Consider the following 21,173-nt stretch of genomic DNA (forward strand, 5'->3'; position numbering starts at 1 on the left):
GACTAGTCATGGGCACTTGGAAGTTCCAGCAGACCCTGGCTCAGATATGCTCTCGGCTTCCCAGTCTACCACAATGCAAACGGCAATCGCTATAGGTTGTTTTATATCTGACACAGCAGCTGCACCTGAATCTACTGTTGTTTCAGCCAGTGACTGCGCAATCGCAGACACTAGCTTGTGTCTCTGGTCGAGGCAGGACTTTTCCATCCTGCCAGATAAGGCTCCTGCTGCTGCCACCGAGTGCAGTTTTTAATTAAATCTGTATTGTTCTGTTTAGCAGTAAGACTCAGGAGTCAGAGGTTGGGGTGAAAACCTGCTAGCTCAGAGAGGCTGAGGCACTGCCCTTTCCTCTTCCCTGACATCTCTGAAAAACAGCATCCAAACCAAGAGACGACCACACTCAAAGTCCCTCCCTGCTATTTCTTCGAGTCTCTCTATCAGTTTCCTGGACTCCCACTGTCTCTGTGATTACTTTCTGCCAACTGGTTGTTGGCTCTACCTCCTGACTCAAGGTTGATTTTATTTCACACAAATGCCAACTTGGGGTTCACAGTGTTATCACGTAGCCCGTAATAGCCATATTGGCCCTCGGCCATGAACCTCACCACGCATTCCCTGCCCTGATGACTGTGTAGTCTAAAACCATGAGTCAAAGTAAATCCTCCCCCCGTTAAGTGGCCCTGTCAGGGACTGGGCCATAGGGACACCAAGCATAACTAATACAGCCATTGACCGATTAGTTTCAACAGGGGAGTTTTACTTCTTTTCAGCTCTGGAGGCTGTGCACGAGGTCAGGGCTGCTGTTGCCTGTGGCTCCTTCCCATGCTGACAGCAAGCTCTCGAGCCTTTCACACGCCCATCCTCCTGTGTGTGTCTAATGTCTGTGGCTTAGGTGCCCTTCTCATAAAGATCAATCATACTGGACTAGAGCTCAGTCCAATCATAGAATTTCCTCTTTCAGAGTCTAGCAACACAGTCGTATTCGGAGATCTTTCAACAGATGGGTTGTCACCGCTGTTCGACTCATAACACTTTGCGCTTGTCTCTCTTGATTGCCGTAAGTCTGACATAGCAATCCATGTGGCATTAAGCCCCTGGTTAAGTGCCCGGAAGGGCGTGTGAGCGCTGCTCTTGGTTAAACATTACAAACGACTCTAGCACAGAGCTTTATGTGGTATAAGGCGCTTCACAAGTGTTTGTTCAGTTTTTAACAAGAACAGATACCACTTTAACACACGTATTTGTTTGCGGTCTCAATGCTACTCTCTGAAAGTACTTTGGCATCTCCAGATCACTGCAACCTCTCAAAAGAGGGCTCTGTTCTCTACGCCCCATCAGCCAGAGCCATGTCTCATGCTGAAAGAACTGTGTGAATGACAGCATTTTTGGCCAAGGCACATTGCCTTCTTTCCTGTAAGCATGGTAGCTTGAATTCCTTCAGGGGAAGCAAACACATTCTCTGACCCTTTGGGAACCAGCTTCGCTGACACTCCGGTCTGTTGTTTTTGATAAAGCCTCTGTATGTCTTGGGGCAGATCTAAGACAGCTGAACACTGTGTCCTGGCCTCTTCCAGTTTGAGCCCTCTCACAACCAGTGATTGCCACAGCCTGGGCGTTTTGTTCAGGCAAGCATGACAGAGGGAGGGTAGTTCCTCTACAAGGAAAAGGCTGTGCTGACCACAAAAGTAACTTTATATATCTTACCTTAGAGGGAAGGAATTTCAGAATCAACGGAATGGTTTAGGCAGCTGCATAATCTACTCTTGAGAAGTGTGGGAACTGGGGAAGGAATTATTGCTTGTGTTTCATCAACCAAACTTTGTTGGGTGTTGATTTCAATTACCAACTACAAAGATCATATTGTGTTACCCTAAATAGTCTTTTAAAAGATGAATTGGTTAAACTGTATCAGTTAAGTAAGTGCAGGATGTTACAGAGACAAAATGACAATTGGAGTATCTGATTTTTGTCTTGATTTTTTTTTTCAGTCACAATGAGGAGTCAAGAGTGAAGGTCTTTTTCTTTCACATTTGAAGACCAATCCTAACATGTAAATTTGTTTCATTCCTGAAAGATATCAATGGGTCTACATGCAACTGAATGGATTTCAAACCTACATCTCTTTCAACTCCTTTACAACTGTTTCTTGTCATTTTAAACAGATGTAAAAGGACTGAGTTGTAATTTTAAATTTTAAAGGCTCACTGTTGCTCTCAGAGGTGTCTGAAAACACAGGACTAACGAGACAAGATGGTTGCTCAGGCCAGGCTGGGGTGGATCGGTTGCTTTACTACCCAGACCTCTGCAGGTAAGCTAAGAAAGAACAGAAACTCAACATCCTGGGGACCGCAGCTGAGAGACTCAGGAAGACAGTCATTCTAAGAAAATGCGCATCTGCAATATAAAGAGTGACTCCTGACTTACTAATTGAAGGGAGAAGTTGAACCCCTAAATAACAGGACAAAGCACAAGGGAAGGCTAAAGGAGATGGGGAGCCCTGAGGACGTTCACCCCACCTTGGCAAGCCTTGACGGACTTTCCACAGCAGAGCTCACCTCCTGACCGCGGAGACACGTGTGTACCACGTGTGACAGATTACTCCACCACTTAGTGAACACTCCTGTGCTTAGCACGTAGCTCTGTGTGGGGCCGTGTTCCTCCTTTGACCTGAGCCCATGTCACTGTCTTCTGACAGGTTTTCCGGTTCCTCTGTGGTCAGCTGGTAGCTGGATGATCTGTGGCCACCTCACTCAGATGACTGGTGACTGACAGGCCCTTGGCCCTGGTGTCCTGATTTCTACCAGTTTGGGCCCCAGATTAGCATTGGGTGCTCAGCCATAGCTCTGCTGTCTCTGCATTCCTCAACTCCTTCCTGTTTGTCTGCCTCATCGCTGTGTCCTCTGCTTAGCACCCACCTTCTCCGTGAGCTCATCTGAGTAACCACACGTCAGCTCTGAGAATCAGCCCCCACGGCTGACGAACGCGGCCCTTAAAACTCTGTCACTATCTCCGAAATGCTGCCTTGCTTGCCTCTGTCCCTAGCTCGTCCTTCCAGACTTTGCGAATGTGCTCAGGCAGCGTTCAGAGAGCATCCGTTGCTGTTTCTCTGTGACCCCCTTGGTGGGACAGGAAGAGCCAAGTTTCACTCCCAGCCTCGTGTCTGCGACAGCGCCAAAGCAGTCAGCAAGGATCAGCAGAATTCTGCCCAACTGTCATGTCTCGGTGCCATCCTCCATAGGAGAAGGGCAGGTGATGTCACCAGACCTCTGAACCCGTTCACTGAATAACCTCCCTCTGGAAAGGTTTTAACATTAACTGCCTGTTCTGTTCTCGGGGACAGTGGACACGCTGTGATGCCGGCCTGGGGGAGACAGACTGACTCAGGGCAAAGAATTAATGGAAGCATATGGCTCCTGCGAGCAGGAAACGCTTTGATAGGCCTTTCCTCTTTTTGTTACCCGGAGAGCCTTGACAATAGACTCCACCTTGAGCAGCTGCTCCGGCTCCGTGATGACCACAGCACATTTTCCGCATCAGACTTGCAGTCTGCACCAGGGAGTGCTCAGGAAGGCGCGGTTACAATGTTGGGGGCTGCCCTTGAGCTTCCACACTGGGCGGTGGGTGGAGGCTGTGCCCTGAAGACATCCAAGGATCCTTTTGGCACACGGTTCAGGAAGTCCATCTGCTGCTGCTGTTCCTCTGACCTTTTGTTCGAACGCTCCCTAAACTGGAAACTACCAGAAATATGCTAAAGCCAAGCTAACGCAGGCTCTACCTTCAAACCAAGTCAAATCTGTAACTAGGTAAAGAAAATATCATGATTTTTTATTTTATTTTATTTTATTTTAGTGCCTGGGTATATAGTATCAGGACTCTATGGGACGATTCATAATTTCATTTAATCTTTTCATCACTCCTGGCAGGCAAGTATTATCATCTCCACTTTGCAAACAAGCAGACTGAGGTTCATTGAGGCCCCACCAGCTTTCCCCAGGCTTATCTGACTTAGAAGGAAAAATTCAAGCCAAGGACTCCATCTCAGTCCTACACAAAATCTCATCGGTATCTCCAATGAACCCCAAACTCTGGTATTTAACAGTTTTTATTCCCCGTTTCTGTACTTGGTGTCAAGAGACTCTTAGAAACTTTAGACACAAAGAGGCCTGGCTCCAATGATTCACCCTGTTCTATGTAACGTTGTATAAGTTACTCTACTTGGAGGCATCCAGCACCTTCTGTGAATTAAGGAACAAAAATGGAACTTCAGCCATCCTCGTTTCTGTATTACAACCCAGTCATAAATGTTGTATGGACTTTGGGGCCATTAGCAGAGCCACCAACAAACTGTAACAGGAATAACCCAGGAACTAAGTGTCACCAAGGGCAGAGAAAGTAGAATCCTTGCCCCCTCTAGTTAGGTATTGTTGTGGAACACAGCATGGCCGGTGTTCAGAAGCCTGGCTGTAGAATGGCCATATGACTCAGCAAGCCTACTTCTGGTTCTGCACCCCGAGGCCTGAGAGTAGCTGAGCAGTCACCGGTGCACACAGGCTCTTATGATCCTTATGCCCATTAAGCCAAAGCCAAAGGCGGTGCACGCATCAGTGGATGGACGGGTAACAAAGAGTTACACTTGGAAAGGAGATGTGATTCAGCCTTAGAATTCTGACGCACGCCAGCCCTGGGTGAGTCCTGAAGACATCACGCTGAGGGAAATAAGTCAACCACAAAAGGGCAAGTCCTGCCAGCTCTCAGAAGCCCAAGTGAAGTCTCCATGGGTGAGGGGTTGGGAGGACAACTCAGTTTGGGATGGGCAGAGGGGGGAATGCAGACTTTGATGTCTCCAGAGACCTATTGTGGAAGGAGAAGAGTTTGGGAGTTAGTGGTGGTTGACATGAATACGAATGTGTGTTATGTTACTTAGCACTACACCTAAATCACCTCAAATGGCAAAGAGAACCACATTCTAAAGAGCAAGCAAAGATGCTTGTGGTCGCATACAGCTGTGATCCCAGCGCTTGGGAGGCTGAGTCAGTCTGCTCTGCAGTCAAATTAGCCTAGACTCCACAGTGAGTTCAAGGTCAGTGAGTTCAAGAATCATAGCTTTAAAAATCTCAATTAAAAACTCAAATAAATAAATTAACAAACATGAAAAAATAAGTAAATAAACTTCATTTCAAACAAAATTGAAGTTAACAATTAAGGTAGTTTTTAGTTTTAAGTATATCCTCCTTTCTTGAAGTGTTAGGGTCATCTGATTTTGTAATCACTTTTAGGGATTTTTAAGATCTTGTAGCCTCTATAGGCAGGAACTGTGAGCGAGCCGGTCACTGTACTCTGCACCAGGGTTATAGGATGTGTGGGCATGATTATGACAGAAGATCAAGACAGATGCTGGTAAATATGACAGTTCTGTAACTGGAGAAGCATAGCAGACCCGAGACAATTGGATCAAGACAACGCTGCAGGATCCCAGGTGGTGGTGATAGCACGGTTGGCCAGGGGAAGTCACAACGTGTGCGTGGTGCAATGATGTGAGCAGTGGGCCTGGGGAATTCTAGGCTGGAGAAAGGAATGGCTTGACGTGTGTGTGTGTGTATGTGTATGTATGTGCATGTGCATGTGCACGCACGTGTGTGATGTGTGTTTAAAGGCAGGCTCTCTCTATGTAGCTCTAGTAGGTCAGGCGCTCATTTCATAGCTATGTAGAACAGGCTGGCCTCAAACTCATAAGGATCTGCCTGCCTCTGCTTCACGTGTGCTGGGACTAAAGGAGTATATCCTTATGTTTGGCTGAATCTGTGTTTTTTAAAGGCCATTCTGGCTTTCTTTCTACCAGAGGTAGCAACAGCGTACAGTGTGAGTCTTCCTGGTAGCTATGGGACTGAGTAGATTGGAGACTGTAGAAATGGAGGTGGACACAGTAGTTAGATTTTCGAGACCGATTGGGAGGCAACATCAACAAACGGAGAAGCACGGGCAAGCCCGTCATTTTCACCAGTGCTACCTCCGCCATCCTCAGGTCTCTCGGTATCCACTAAAGTTCCGTTCCTCTTGTAGCCCACAGTGTGCAGCTCTTGTTTCTCAATGTGCCTTTCACCCTACAGCCAGCTCTTGCTTTCTATAAGACATCACTCTGCAAGACTTGATAGGGTAGCCCAGTGGTGGGGCCCTTGCCCATGACTTTGATCTGAGGGGTAGCCCAGTGGTGGGGAAATTCTTTTTTATCTCTGTGACAATATCCCTGACATAAAGATGAAGAGAAGAAGGGTTTATTTGGCACAATGTTTCAGAGATCTTCCTGATTCAGGGCCTGAGCTATGGTTGAGCATCATGACAGCAGGGATAGGGTAGAGGGCAATAGAGGAGACTCCTGACCTAATGCATACAGGAAGTCAAGAGAGGAAGGGACTGGAGGGGCCATATTTAACATTTAAAGACATGTCCCTGGTGACCTGTTTCCTCTAATTAAGTGCTCTCTCCTTAAGTTTCCACAACCTCTGAAATAGTGCCACCAGCTGGGGACAAGGTCATAGCTGGGCCCATTATGGGGTGAAGGGATATGTCATATTCAGACCGTAACAGTTTTCCTGCAGAATCAAGTTCAACTTCCCCAGCCTGGCATCTAAGGGTCTTCGCGGGTAGAATCAGAATTTGGTTGGAATGCCGATGGGGCAAGACTTCACACTTGAAGATCTCTAGCATTCAGCTGTAGCTGCTGATCGAGCAAATAATTGATGAAGAACCACGTCAAACTGACAACATTGGCCTGTGAATAACAAGGGAAGGCATCGCTCTCACTTCTAACAATTGCACAGCTGAACACAGGCAGTGCCATCTTTTTTTAAGGCCAAGATTCAGGAGATGCCAAGATGAGTAGCCCTGCTTTAAATTTTGATAGTAGAATTGGAGGAGGGGCGAGAACGAGGGTAGACACCTCTACAAACCATCGTAACGCAAGGCAGTAAGCGCCACACACTGAAGTCCTGCGATAACGGCACTAACCAGAGAAAGTATTCATGGCCTAGAAGCTGCACATGTCCCAGCTTGTTGGAGAAAGCCTTTCTCATCCTTGGCTGTCTTTTCAGTCTGTGTGTCCCTTGCCCCAGCTGGCAGAAGTCTGGCTTCTGGAATGCTGGGTCTGGCTGCGGATCTTCCAGTAGGCTACGATCCCATCCTGTGTTGGGGGCTCAGTGCTCCTCAACCTTTACAGTGCAGATTCTGAGCCTGACGGATTCTGGGAAGGATTGTGACGATCTCTGACATTCTGTTTTTCTAACAAACTGCCCGGTGACGCTCATGATGGGCCTGCCAAGCAGAGAATAGTGGTAATTCTGTGACTCCCTGGAAACATCCCTCCGCGTTTGCTAAGAGTGAGACTCTGCGTTCCCCTGGAGTGAGTTAGCATCCATTGCTTGGGATCCCTGGCTGGCCTGCAGTTCTGTAGCCTGATCCCACTTCCTGGGAGCTAGGATAGCAGGTGTGTTCCAAGTTCCAGGCTTCATCAGGCGTTCTGCCTCTGCCCTCCCTGGTGGGTGCTTTGTCCCAAGTCTCTTCCCTCGGGAATCAAAGACTCCTTGAAGGGCTGACTCACCGAGATTCTCAGATGGTAGGCATCTGTTTGTCATAGGGCTGGGCTTTAATAAATATTTGCTCAGTTGGATTCGAATTAAAATACAATTGCATGTGGAAGAGATGTGTACATGGGCACGTTTGCGTCTGTGTAAGTGTGTGTATCTGTATGTAATGGCCTGTTCAGTGAGTCAGCACAGGCAGCGTAAGTCACCTTTGAGTTATAACAAAATATAGACTACAGTTATCAAGGCAAGGAAATAACCTGCAATATGTAGTTGATGAAGACTTTTTTTTTGCTTGCTGATACTAGGCCTTCAGACCCTAAACCATGTCTTGTGCATAGTGAATGATCAATAACTATCTTTCAAAGCTAGCGGGAGAAGATACTGAACCTCTATTCTCTGAATAATCGCAAATTCAGTCCCTGGAAAAGGAAGGGGCTAAGTTGTGGTAAGAGCCTTGTTTTTGCTAGGATAAGGAGAAAGCCAAACAAGCAGTGTTTGGGTTATTTTCTGCTTAAAGAGAAAGCCAGAGAACCCAGAATTCCCTCCCATATATTAAATTCACACTACACGTTTCTTTAATGAAGAACATTTTCATCAGTAGCAACAAAATGAAATCTAAGACAGTTTCTCTTGTGAGTTATCTTTTCTTTTTCTGAGCATACCGAATTGTTTTAGATCAACAAGGTTTAGTTTTGTGACTATTAAATAGTCACCGACTTCACTGCCAACACGAAAGTCCTTTCCGTGTCTCTTTTCAATTTTGCTGATGAAAAAGATTTTTTAGCTCTACTTGGTACCAAAATAGCCCTGGTTTTGCTGACCATTATCGTCTTCATAGGGCAGGCGATGATAATGAATTCAGAACACAGGAAGTTTACCATTTGGCTGCACTAAAATAGAATTCCACTACACAGACACCTCGCCCACTGAGGAAAAAGGTCTAGACTTTTCATTTTCTTCACACTGTTGACATTAATATGCTATATTCACACAACTAATAGTCCAGACATATTGCTTCATGATACGTTTTTGTTTGCCGATTTTACAATAATTTAAAACGTCCCATTGCCTGCTAAGCATCATAGCTGGGACTTAGCTGAAATCAAAGCTAGCCAGATGGTTTCAATGCCCTTGTTTTCCTGTAAAGGATTAAATGGCAAGTTGGTTATTTTTAGGTGGTAACTTGGTAGCAGTTAGGGAGTGGGAATATGGCTGTGTCCTGTAGTGACTGGACAGTTGTGCGTCATTTAATTTACACAGTTAGGAGTTGGGAATGTGGCTGTATTTACTCTATAGCTGTGTGTCATTGTATTTGCACGGTAATCCTTGCAGGCTTATGTTGTCGTTCTGTTTTACGGACCAGGGAGGGACCAGGGGGGACTGAGGCTTTGCTTGAGGTCCTTCAGAGCTAACACTGAAGGGAAAACCTCATTCCTCCCTGACTCCACGGCCCATGTACTTTACTCTATAGCAAGTTGAAACGGTTGCATTGAAATTGTATGCAAGTATACTACACCAGCGTGTCTGTATTTCTGATTACAGAGTTCTGCTGTGTTCGTTTCTTCCATAACCATTTCCTGTATTTGATGTTCTCGTAGCTAAAAATAGGCCAAACATCGTGAAATCAGGAGAAAGAGACAAATGCAGTTTGAAATTACCAGGGCCCCATTATTTCCAAAGTAAAAAGAAAAAGAAAAAAGGGCCAATTCCGTGTGATTTATACTACACGTCTTCTCTAACAAAAAGAAGCAGCACATTTTCACCAGCTGTGCTAAGCCAGTGTTTTAGAAAAAGATATTGATCCGGTTCCCGACACTTTGACTGTCCTGCCCATTCCGGGGTGCCCTCTTGGTTCCCCGGAAACCTCTGCCCCTGAGAGCAGAGCAGCTGCACAGAGCTGGCACCGAGCGAGCGGGGCTCTGCGCCTCTCGCCTGGCCCTGTCACTCTTGGCCCAGTAGGCCAGCCCTCTGACCGCTCACCTTCTCTCCCCTAACTGGAATAATGAGACAGATGCTGCCCATTTTAGAGGCTCAGCCTTCAGTCAGTGAGCCGCCCAGACTTAACTTCTGGCTTCAAGTCTCCTACCATTGCCCCAGCCCTTTTATTCCGATGTAAATTTGAAGATGTCAGGACAGAAAACAAACAACGAAACTCAGTGCTTGAGGCCAAGGGCCGGCTGTCTTTACGACTTGGATTCCTTATGAATACATTTGTGGTTTAGATTTTAGTTTTGCTGTTTGTCGCCAAGAGAACGATTGAGTGTCTTGGACACACCTGTCTCCGTCAGCTGCAGACCGCACCAAACTGGAATGCCCAGACTTTCCCTGAGAAAGGCCCTCAGGTGAAGACATTCCCCACCACACAGGGCTCAGCCTGAGCTCAGCGGCTCTTCAGGGCTGTGGGAGCTAACAGGAAATGAGTGATTCCAGAACAAGTGCCTGGCTGTCTCTGCTCTGGCAGGAGAGGGCTTGCCCCACCAGCCTTCCCTGAAAGACCTACTCAGTTATTCCACAGGCCCTGGACCTTGTGAAATCAGGTTTACCCTTTGTCTTTGGCAATCTCCACCTGCGGAGTGGGCGGATCTAAAAGCCCTGTGAAATTCACTGAGCCTAGATGCGATGAGTCAGAGGCAATTAAAACCCTGTCTCTGTCTCTGTCTCTGCCTCTGTCTCTCTGTGAGTATCCTACTCTCTGCCAGCTTCTGGGGCAGGCTGCAAATATCAACTGGTAGAATAGGGGGTGAGCCCTGTGTTTGAACAAATGAGAATAAAAGCTAGTCAGCAATACAAATGCATCGTGGCAGAATAGGATCACAGAATTGAAGGTGCCAGAGCTGCCTCATTTCAGTCGGCACTCATAAAGGAAAATCTGCCAGGTGAGGGAGTTGAGAGAAGGCTCAGAAAGGGCTGTGAAGAGAGAAAGAAAGTTCTGGGGGACGGGAGCTCTAGGGAGCTGGCGCCCAGACTTCAGCACCTACGTTTGCAGTGTGCCCTTACAGCAAGGCAAAAGGATGCTTTAAACTCATTGTAGCTGCTGTGTGGAAAGCAGACAGAACAAGGGACAAAACGGGAAGTGGAGAGAATAGGGGGTCTTGGGTGACACTAAGCATCAAGGAGGGGGCGTGGAAGAGGTGAGCTTTTGTGGACAGGGTGGTTAGAAGTACAAAATGGGAAGCAAACAAGTCCCAGAGATCAGCTGTGTCTTAAGGATGCTTGGGGGAGAATCAGCAGGGCTCACACCCCAGCAGAGCGGCCTGGGGCAGGTGGCCTACAGACCTAGAGATGGTGTGTGACCCTCAGGACTCCATTTTATATCTGGGAGAGCTCTCCTGTTTCTTCCCCATTCCACTGGCTTTCATAGCCACTGCTGGCGACCCTACCCGGAAACAGGAGACTTTCTAGTGTACCATGGGAACCGACCCTAGGCAGCCTGCATAGGTCAAGCAGTAGGCCTTTGGAGGAGGTAGCCTGGCCTGGCTGACTAACAGGGATTCTTGGTGACTCCTGAAAAAGGTGGTGTGTGTGTGTGTGTGTGTGTGTGTGTGTGTGTGTGTGTGTATTGGGGGCGGGGGATGCTATTCTTCCTGAGGGATGCTTTGCCCTTTGAATGCGATTAGTTAGACAGGGATTTTTCTATTCTTTAAAGGTCTCCCAGTGACCAAATTTGGCCTATGAGAACCAAACTGAAGCATTTCGTATGAGTCATGTCTGTTTGCCTTGCTGCCTGTCATTAGCTGTTACGGAAACGTTGCAGCCCAGTCCAAGAGTTCAGAATCCCCGAAGTTACCCTCAAACCGATCTACAGTTGGTGCAGCAAACAAGTTTGCTTACTTTGTTAATCTTCAGCCACTTCCTGCCCTGTTCAAAGCAGAAGCTGAAGAACCTGACACTGCCTGGGGCCCCGCCTAGTCTTTTCGTGGGAGTAAAAATGTCTGCCCCTGTGTTCTGCCGGGAGCATGATAATGAATATTTAAAGGATTCCAGATCACTTCCTGGTTATCTGATTGGAGGATCAAAGTTGTTCTCTTGTTAACACAGAAGCCCCACACATGTGAAAGGAATGTCAGAGTTCTTCACATTGTCTGTTTTGGGTTCATCCCTGGAACAAAATCTTGGGCCAGATCTAAATAGCTTTGGGCAGCGCTCTTGGAAGCTGCTCTTTAATGAGACCTTCGGTGAATCTTGCTACTTGAGTTTCCTTGATCGTATCTGCAAACTTCTGTGCTGGATGTCTGGTTTTTTCAGCTGGCTGTTTGAACCAGGTGCACCCCGGTTCACCATCTTGCAGCACCAAGGCACAGCCACCTGAATGGATAGGTGATTCGTCTTTGTTGATTGCTTAGAAAGAAGGATGTGAACCGCCACCTGAGTTGTCCCTAAGACTATGCATAAGGGCAAGGGTGATGGAGAGATAGGATGAAAACGCATCACAGACGTGAATATGACATCCTGAAGAAAGCTGGTATTTGCTGCAAATTAATGCATGCTTAGAAATGAAAAAAGACTCTGCAAGGCTAACATGCAAATTATTTAGAATAGATCTTCTGCAAAGTGAAGCACTAACGAACATCCGTTTCCTTTCCTTTTCAGTGAGATGTATTGCTCTGTGGTCATTCCTTGATGTAGGGAAGCAACCAGTCTGACTACAATCTAGATGAATTTGCCATTTTGTTGAACAATAATACAGATGGAAACGAGGTGAACGCGGAACGGTACACCAGACCCATTTACTATAGTGTACAGACCGAATCATAACTGTTCCCCCCATCTTCTGTATCCACGCTAAATGCAGAGTCGCATTGGCAATCACAGACTCAGTTCACTGCTGTGAGTTCTCTCTCATTGTAGGAAGCTGGTCTCCTACGAAACCTCATCCTGTTCTTTCTATTGATACTTAGTGATTGTGCAACAGCTCCCTGCCCGCCCCCCTGGGTCCACTGGTTTTCACACCTCTCTGTGATACCCTCCGGGGTCACTTAGGGGAAGCAGTCATCAATGTTAACATTGGTGCTAGCTGTGGGAAAGGCCTGGTACCTGACATACAGGATATGCTCTGTTACTTCACACCCAGGTTTGGGGTAAGGCGGGCGTGTTGAGTTGTCCCAGACATGTTTTGGGGCCATGTTCATGCTCTAATCTGCATAAACACAACAAGAACCTGCCTTTGCCGTATTCTATTTAACAGCCTCTCATCTCTGACGGTGACAATTTCCTCAGTTCTGTATTCTGTGGTGTCTGAAGCAAAGAGGTATTTGTAGCCGCTTTTCACAAAGCCAGATGACACCAAGCCACGGAGCCAGACAGAAACAGGGCTCTCTCTACCCTATATGCAGGCCCTCTCTTCTCCGTCAGTGTGGGCAGTTGTACAGACGGACCTCCAGGGCATTCCCATCATTTAGCCAACAGCGCAGACAGGATGTCAGCCCAAGTTTAGACTAGGGCTCTCTTCTAAGGAAGGACAGACCTTGGAATGTGAAAAGGAAATTATCGTTATCCAGTAGGAAGACTAACTATGGGTTAGAAAATTAGTAACTGAAATCCGGAGAGAGACTTAAAACCAAGGCCAGGTTAGCAGAGACCTCAGCACTGAGCCAGGGGGCTCACCCCAGACTTGACACTCTGTCTTTCGACCCATGGACATCTCAGTTTCTCTCATCTGTTTTCCAATGGCTTAGCATTAAGTCTAAAATCTACTGAGCAGTATTGTGTACCTCTGTGTAAATAGTGTCTTTCTCAGTGCTGGTCTGTGTAGTTGAGATAATTCCACTTTTATCAAGCACTGGCATGAGAACAGATAAGTTACTCACTTGGCAAAAGGCCTGGAATACAATGAGAGCTAATACGGCATCCTCCTCACCCCTTTCCCTCCCCAGATCAAAGCACAGTTATTTGTCAAAGGTTAAGCAGTACCAGTGCACCCTAAATATTCAGCCACCAGTGATGAATCACAAGAGGGATAAGCATCCGGAATTCTAGTGTTAAAACCTAAGAGTTAAAAGGAGAAAAGACTAGAATTCATCAGCTGATTCAAATCATTGTTTTCTTCTCATTATTCCTATGAAATAAACTATGCCTGATTCCAGGCTGCTGAGAATGTGAGAGGTAGACACTGGCTGAAGAGTTGGCTCAGCAGTTAAGAAAGCTATCTGCTCTCTTAGAAGACCTGGGTTCAGTTCCCACCACCCACGTCAGGTGGTTCACAGCTTCCTGTAACTCTAACTTCAGGGAATCCCACGCCCTCTTCTGGACAAATGCAGGCACCTATGGCATATACTCACGCAGACACAAGGACACAATGTTAGTCTTCTGCTGCCACTTTAAGAACTAACCACGCCCACCCCAGCCACTTTGGACTTCCCCCACCGCCATCTTTCTCTCTCTCTGGTGTCTGTGTGTGTGTGTGTGTGTTTGTGTTTGTCTCGTCTCGTGTGTACGTGTGTCTTTGTTCTCTCTCTGTTTTTCTCTCCTTTAAGCAATAAATGTCTCCCTCTTTTTTAAATAATACTATGTCTTATGAGCCTTTTATCCGCTGTAACCGCCCGCCTGACTCCCCCGGCCGCATGGCGCTGCAGGGACTCACGGCCATCCTTGTCGGACTCCGCGAGCCGCCCGGGACATCCCATCATCATATCCTTTTTAAAAGAACAAAACACACATAAACAACAGTAAAGACTCTTTAATAAAATGTCTAGAATAATAAAGACACCCCCTCTTTAAAGGGTACAGTACTACTATAAAATAAGGTTACTCTAAGGCCTCCTCTGAGCTGGTACTCTATTGCTTAGTGTGCTCTCGGGACTTTCTCCTAAAATCTGTATTAAAGTGTTAGACTTAAAAGAAATAAAAGTGTCACTAACGTTGGTAAGCGCAATCAGACAGTTCACTGATAATAATGTGTAAGATCTGTGGTTTGGTATATCCAGCATTCCACAGCCACTGTCACAGGTGATTCAAGAGTGGTTTTCAGTCACTTGCCACATGATTTCCACATGATTTCCATGATGTTCCCTTCCCAGGGCCCATCTCTTGCCAATCACTGGTCTCTTTTCTGCTTCAGCAGATTCCCTCATTCCAACTCTCACCTGTGTGGAATCACATGAATGTGTGGTCTTTTGTATCTGGCTTCCTTCGCTTAGCATGACATTTTCAAGGCTCACGCTTGTTGAAACTCACCTTACTATCTCCTTCTCACGTTGTTGTCAAGGGTGGCTGTATGGCCCTCCATCCATCTGGGCAACGTTTCATAAAAGTTTGACTTATTTCCAATCCTTAGCAGGATGAATAATTCCACCTAATGACAATAGAATCAGAATTTCAAACCTATAATGCATTCTTTGGTTTATGGGTCCTGGTCCCTCAAGATACAGATATGCTAACAAAGCGTCAGAAAAGTTAGACGGAGAGCCTGTATCTCACTGCTTCTCGTTAGCAAAACTTTAACTGGAGCTCAGCTCTTTTGATTATTGTATGACTGCAGCTCCCATCTGCATCAGTAGTTTACAAGGGTTCGGAGACAAGGCTTTATGGTAACAATTATGCGCATTCAGTAATAGAGAAGAGCCAGTCTCTGCAACCTCAGCAATACACAATTTCACCAAATTGTAATTGTGTGTGCTTTTATTCATTTCCGAAATTCTTTTCTTAGTGCAGCACACACAGAGAGTGTATAATAGGAAAGTAACTGGTTCATTGAAAGAGCAAAACTCATGGGATATAAACAGCCAAGCAACTCAATGTTGATTCTTATTTTCCCTTTATGCCTGTTCATTGTGGTAGGTTTTCCTCCTCCCTCCACACTCTTAGATTAAAAACTTGAATAGGTCCCAAGAAATCAAAAGCCCTGAAGTCTCTTTATCACAAAGCAATCCTAACTCAGTATTTACAGTGCTATAACTATGTGACCCAGAAAGTCCCAATCGTACCTGATGTGAGCTCCATCCCCCTCCGCTTGAGAACTGCAGTGAGCTGTCAAGGGTTGGAACGGAAAGGCCCAGGGATGTGGGATGTTGGGGAAATCTCAAAGATGCTGTAATACATTGGGTTGCTTTCCCTTGGTCTTGAAGGTGTGCACAGCCTGATTCAAATGTCTCACAAGACTCTGCCTTCCCTGGGTTGCTACAGTGTTCTTCACAGGTGAGGTTGCTATTGTCTGGTCAGTTCCATCCTGGTTCCTCACAGGATACAGCAGTTTCTCCACTAAAGCGGTGTCAGCTTGCCTCTTGAAGAACCTGATGGAAAGTTCTGAGTCTTCTCTTTCATGGATGGCCCCGCATTTGGCTCACTGTAGTTTTTATGTATTTTCTTGCCTTCTGTTAAGCCTAAAACCAGTGGTCACACAGCAACAGAATATCATGCTTGCTCTGTCCTTTGTTTTCTTACACCAATCTCTCTGGCCGCTAACCTTCCCTGCTCTAAACTTTGGGTCAATCTGTTTAAGTTGTGCATCCATTTCTTTGAAGTCTGTGTTGGCCTTTGGACCACAGGATACCTTATATGAGGGGTGTGGGAGAATTATCAGTATTCTGTCAATCATATTTTAATAAAACACTGATTGGTCAGGCAGGCAGTATAGGCGGGAAAGCCAGACAGGAAGTAGAGGTGGAGCAAAGAGACTGGGAGTATTCTGGGAAGCAGGAAGCTCCTTCCCCAGTTCTGCCCAGACCACCGGAGAGGAAAGATGTAAGCTGCCCCACTGGAAAGGGTACTGAGCCATGTGGCTAACGTAGATAAGGATAATGGGGTAACATAAGTTATAAGAGCTAATAAGTAGCCTGACCTAATGGGCCAATCAGCTTTATAACCTAATGTAGATTCTGTGTTATTTTCTTTGTTGCTTGCTGGCTGTTGGGGTACTGGGAGGGACAGAAACCCCAACAAGCCAGCCCTCATGTTACATATGAACGGCAGAAAAAAAGGAAATTTTGCTCACAGCTCAGAGCTTTCAGTCTATGGTGGCTGCTAGGCTTCATGCAGTGGGGTGTCTGCTCTTTGTGGCACCAGGAGAGAGGAGGGGAGATTTTTCACTTCCTGTTGAGCAAGAAGCAGAGCAAAGCAAAATAGGCCAGGGTTGTCATGGCCTCTAAAGCACTGGGCCTGCTTTTCATAAACCAAAACCCTAAACCAGCCATTATCATTGTCACAAAACCCTAAACCTTTGAAGTTTGACGTCTTGGTCTGTTACCTTACTTGGGGACATCATTTCCATGATATTTTGATGCCATAAGTCTATTTCCCAATTGAAGGCCTAGCTTCACTCTTACACTGTCTGGAAATTAGGGCAATGCCATGAAGGGATGCTGATCTTGAGCAAGGTCAGCCTCGTGTGTCACCGGACACTGTGCTAAATATTCATCAGCACTACCTCAGTGACCTCCTGCCAACAAGTCAGTGAGTGAGCAGGCCATTGAGATCCTAATAGAATAGGGGACAAAAATCACTAAACAAACAAACAAACAAAACAACAAAACCATAAGCAGCAAACAAACAAAAAGAAACAACCCCCCACCCAAAACCATTTAGAATGGTCTGTTCAGCCCTTTCCTTCAACATGGCTTCAGGCACAGAAACGAAGTGGACGGTACACAGTAGACAAAGCCATGGAAACAAGATGGCCAGTACATTATGACTAATGGGAAGGCAGGGCAGCTCCAGCACTAGCTAATGACTCATGAAGATCTGAGTTTGATCTTGGAACTCAGGGAAAATCCCAGCACTTGAAAAGGCAGAAGCCCAGAGCTCCATGCCTGGTCAGCCAAGGCTAGGCACTCTATTAAAATATAATCACTGCTTCCTGAACAAAGATACCCAGAGTTGTTCCCTGCACATGTTCTATAGCACATGTGTTCTAAAGCACATGAACATACATATACACACAATGGAAAAAGAAAAGGGTTACATCTGTGTGTGGTAGAGATGGAGTAAGGCAACTATCACCCAATCTAAAGGTTGGTCCAAGTATGACTTTTATCTGTGGCAGAAATCCATTAGGTGGACTGCCATTTAGTCTAAAAGTTATCATAAATGGGATTTACTCATTAGGGCAGATCTGTTTGTTAGCTTGTCAATGCTTGTATCTGGAACTTTCTTAGGGAGAGAGAACTGAATGCTTTTAATGAAAGGGCAAATTAAATCAAATAAGGGAAATGATGGTTCCATTTGATGGACTGCAATGTTAGAGAACATTACAGAGATGGAAACAGGGGTTCAAGGGTGGCTCCAGCAACTAGCTTAGAAATAAGGGGCTGGGTGTCAGTTCACCAACAGAGCACAAGGCCATGGATCCCAACCCAAGACCAGGAGAGGTCAGAAATATGAGAAAGACTAGCATCCAAGAGTTCGAAACCCTTGTCTGTCTTCTCCACAATTGTTGCTTTGGATGTTTTCTGTAGCTTTTTCTTACAAAGTAAAGTTCAAAGCTTTACTCTGGAATATCCCAGTGCTTGTCTTAAGAGATACAGGGTAAATGATACCTCATTCTACAGGAGAAAAGACCCACAAATATCCCCACAGGTGATGCTAACTTAAAAAGAAGGGAAGAGAAGCAGGCTGCTTATGAGGAAGTGGTATCTGTAGCTTGGAGGAAATTCGTTGGTCAGCTTGGTCCTAAGTAGGAACTGTCCCTGGCCCGTCCCTTGCTGGTGCCACAGAAGGGATTGAGGCCACTTCCTTCCCTTAGAGGATGATGTCATCAGATTTATTAGGCATTTTTTCCTCTTATAACTGAACTATTTTTAGACATAGCCACAAATCTCTTACATTTCGGTCATCAGGGAGCAGACCTGAAACACAAACACTCCACGCCATGCTGATGTGGTTCAGTTGTGCGGAAGGTTAGAGTGCCCAGAGTCAAGTAATGAACTGGCTTGCTTCCTGTTGCTGCCACAAAACAATGGCCCAAACCAAGATGGGCAAGGAAAAGGTTTATGTGACTTACGGGTTGCAGTCGATCACTGAGGAAAGCCGAGAAGGGACTCAAGGCAAGCACCTGGAGGCGGGAACTGAAGCAGAGGCCATGGAAGAAGACGGCTAACTGGCTTGTTCCCCATGGCTTGCTCAGCCGACCCAAACTCAATAGACTGGACTCTCCCACACCATTTTGCAATGAAGAAAATGCCTCGCAAACATGGCCAAAAGCCAGACTGTGCTAGGCGGTTCTTCAGTGAGATTCCCTCTTCCTAGGAGCCTCTAGGTTTGGGTGAAATTGACAGCTGAAGCCAACCATGACAAGTAAGTTCATCGTGTGTCATTTACATGGTGATTAATTGTCATAATGACATCCATCTTGCAATGGATCCCCTGATCAAGTGACGCCCGGATATGAAATATGTGGCTGTTTGGGGGGGGTAATATTATAAATGTGATTTTATAGAAATCTTTTCCCTTGACCTTTTGAAAGTACAGCTTGCTATGTACATCTCAATAGCAAACCCTTTCTTAGAGGACTCATGTGGAAAGCGGGCAGACTTAGCTATTTCTAGAGCCCCATTCTTTTGATGTAGTCAATGTACACTGGAGAATAAGGACATCGATGGATCCAGAAACTTGGCTGGTGTGGGAAGTCCTTATGTATATGTAGTGTTTTTATTGGCTAATGAATCTGTTTCATCCAGTGGCTTGGCAGAATAGAGGTAGGTGTAAAGCTAAACTGAATTCTGAGAGAAAGAAGGCAGAGTCAGTGAGAAGCCATAGAGCCACCACGAGACAGATGCTCCAGAACCTTGGCAGTAAGCCTTAGCCGCATGGCAATACACAGATTAATAGAAATGGGTTAATTTAAGATATAAGAGTTAGCCAGAAATACACGTAAGCTATTGGCCAAACACTATTGCAAATAATATAGTTTCTTTGTGATTATTTTGCGTCTGAGCAGCCAGGAATGAATGAATGGCCTCTGACAACACTTGGCATCTGGTCAGGATCCAGGCTCAGGCTCTTCTCCATCCAGCATCTAAGAAAGGGAAGAAAGGTAACCTCTTTTCCCAACTCTGAAGAAATCGCCATGTTTATTATGCACATACTTCGTAGGAGATACGATTATTTTTGAAAGAGGAGATGTCACTGGGCAGAATTTTGCTAGGACTGACAGAGGGAGGACTTAAATCTACACAACTCTGGCAAGGACTCAAACAAAATTCATGAAAAGCAAACAACTTGTGGGTAACCAAGAGTTAACAATATAGAAACACTGTTCTTGGAAAACCTAAATTCCAGCAGAAATATGATTGAATGATGCTGGCCCAAGGGTACGGGCAGCATTCAGTCTTCACCACTAGATGAGCATCTCAATTTCTTTTAGAAAGGAAAAGCAATATTAAAATCCAAAGAATTGAAGAATTCATCAAACTTGTATTGATTCTCAGGCGGCGGGGGAGAATTTTCATATGAGGCAAAGCATTGCCCACAGTGCCAGCGCTATTTCTGTCCACAGACCCGAGCTGCTGGCAGAGCGTTGCTAGGGACACTCCCCTAACAGACAAGCACTGTTTATTCTACTATCCATCAATGTGCCAGCAAATATGCAGAGTTGTTAGTTATGAAAAACCTCTGCCAACTTAAGAGATGCAGACAGAAAACAAGTAAGTATATCAAATAAAAACCCACACCCACAGTCATTGATAGCAGGGGACTGAGGTTTCTTTATTTCACCTGTATCTACTGAAGGCCTTAATGCAAACTTTGGCCTCCCAAACTTGAGATGAGCACAAACTGAGATGTAAAGAAACTACTTAGGCAAGTGTCCTAGGTTTTCTTTCCTGTGATAAACACAATGGCCAAATGCAAGTTGGGAAGGAAAGGGTTTCTTTTAGCTTTAATTTGCAGGTACCTGTTCATCACTGTGGGAAGTGACTGGAACTCAAACAGAGCAGGAACCTGCAATACTTTGTTTTCCCAGTGAGACTCTTTTGGGGGAAACTAAATTTTCATTGGCTACTGGTTATTAATTGGGGATAGACTCTGAATTAGGCATGGGGCATTTGTCTACTCGTTTCAGCTCTAAGACCCTATCTGGTGCAGGCCCATGAAGGCCCTATCCATGCTTCCTCAATCTCTGTGAGCTCATGTATGTGTCAATCTATTGATTTAGAAGATTTTATTTTATTGGTGTCCTCCATCCCCTCTGAGTCTTATACTCTTCCTGCTTCCTCTTCTATGGGGTTCCCTGAGCTCCGAGAGAAAGTCTTTGATGGAGACATCCATTGAGGACTGAGTGTTCTAAGATTCTCTTTCTCTCCTTTCCCCTCCTGGCCCCCATCAATAATGTTTGGTTGTGTGTCTCTGTGTTTGAAGAACTACAAAAATTAACCACAGAAGAATAAATTCTCCATCAGCAATTGGTCTGAGGACTTCAAAAAACAGCTCTCAAAAGAAGAAACACAAATGGCCAATAAGCATTTTTCAAAAGCCTTCAGCATTCTTGGCCATCGGGGCAATGCAAATCCTGTCTCACCCCAGTTAAAATGACCACCATCAAGAAAACAAATGCAGGATGTGGTGGAGAGGGAAACATATTTTATACTGTTAGGGGTGTAAATTGTAATGTCCACTTCCATTTCCCTTGTGGAAACCAGTATGGAAGTTTCTCGAAAGATAAAA

The 21,173-nt window shown here is 45.7% G+C and overlaps 1 long non-coding RNA gene across 1 annotated transcript in view; it reads left to right on the top strand.

Moving 5' to 3' along the window:
- The first annotated feature begins 1,993 nt into the window (after positions 1 to 1,993).
- LOC146890563 (uncharacterized) overlaps positions 1,994 to 21,173 on the top strand; it is a 32,437-nt gene continuing 13,257 nt past the window's right edge. The window contains exon 1 of the long non-coding RNA XR_014998695.2: positions 1,994 to 4,685. This is a non-coding gene — a long non-coding RNA (uncharacterized LOC146890563). The remainder of the gene's footprint in view (positions 4,686 to 21,173) is intronic.

Source organism: Myodes glareolus, chromosome 23 (genome assembly GCF_982192425.1).
Source record: "Myodes glareolus chromosome 23, mMyoGla1.1, whole genome shotgun sequence".
Taxonomy (NCBI): Eukaryota; Metazoa; Chordata; class Mammalia; order Rodentia; family Cricetidae; genus Myodes; species Myodes glareolus.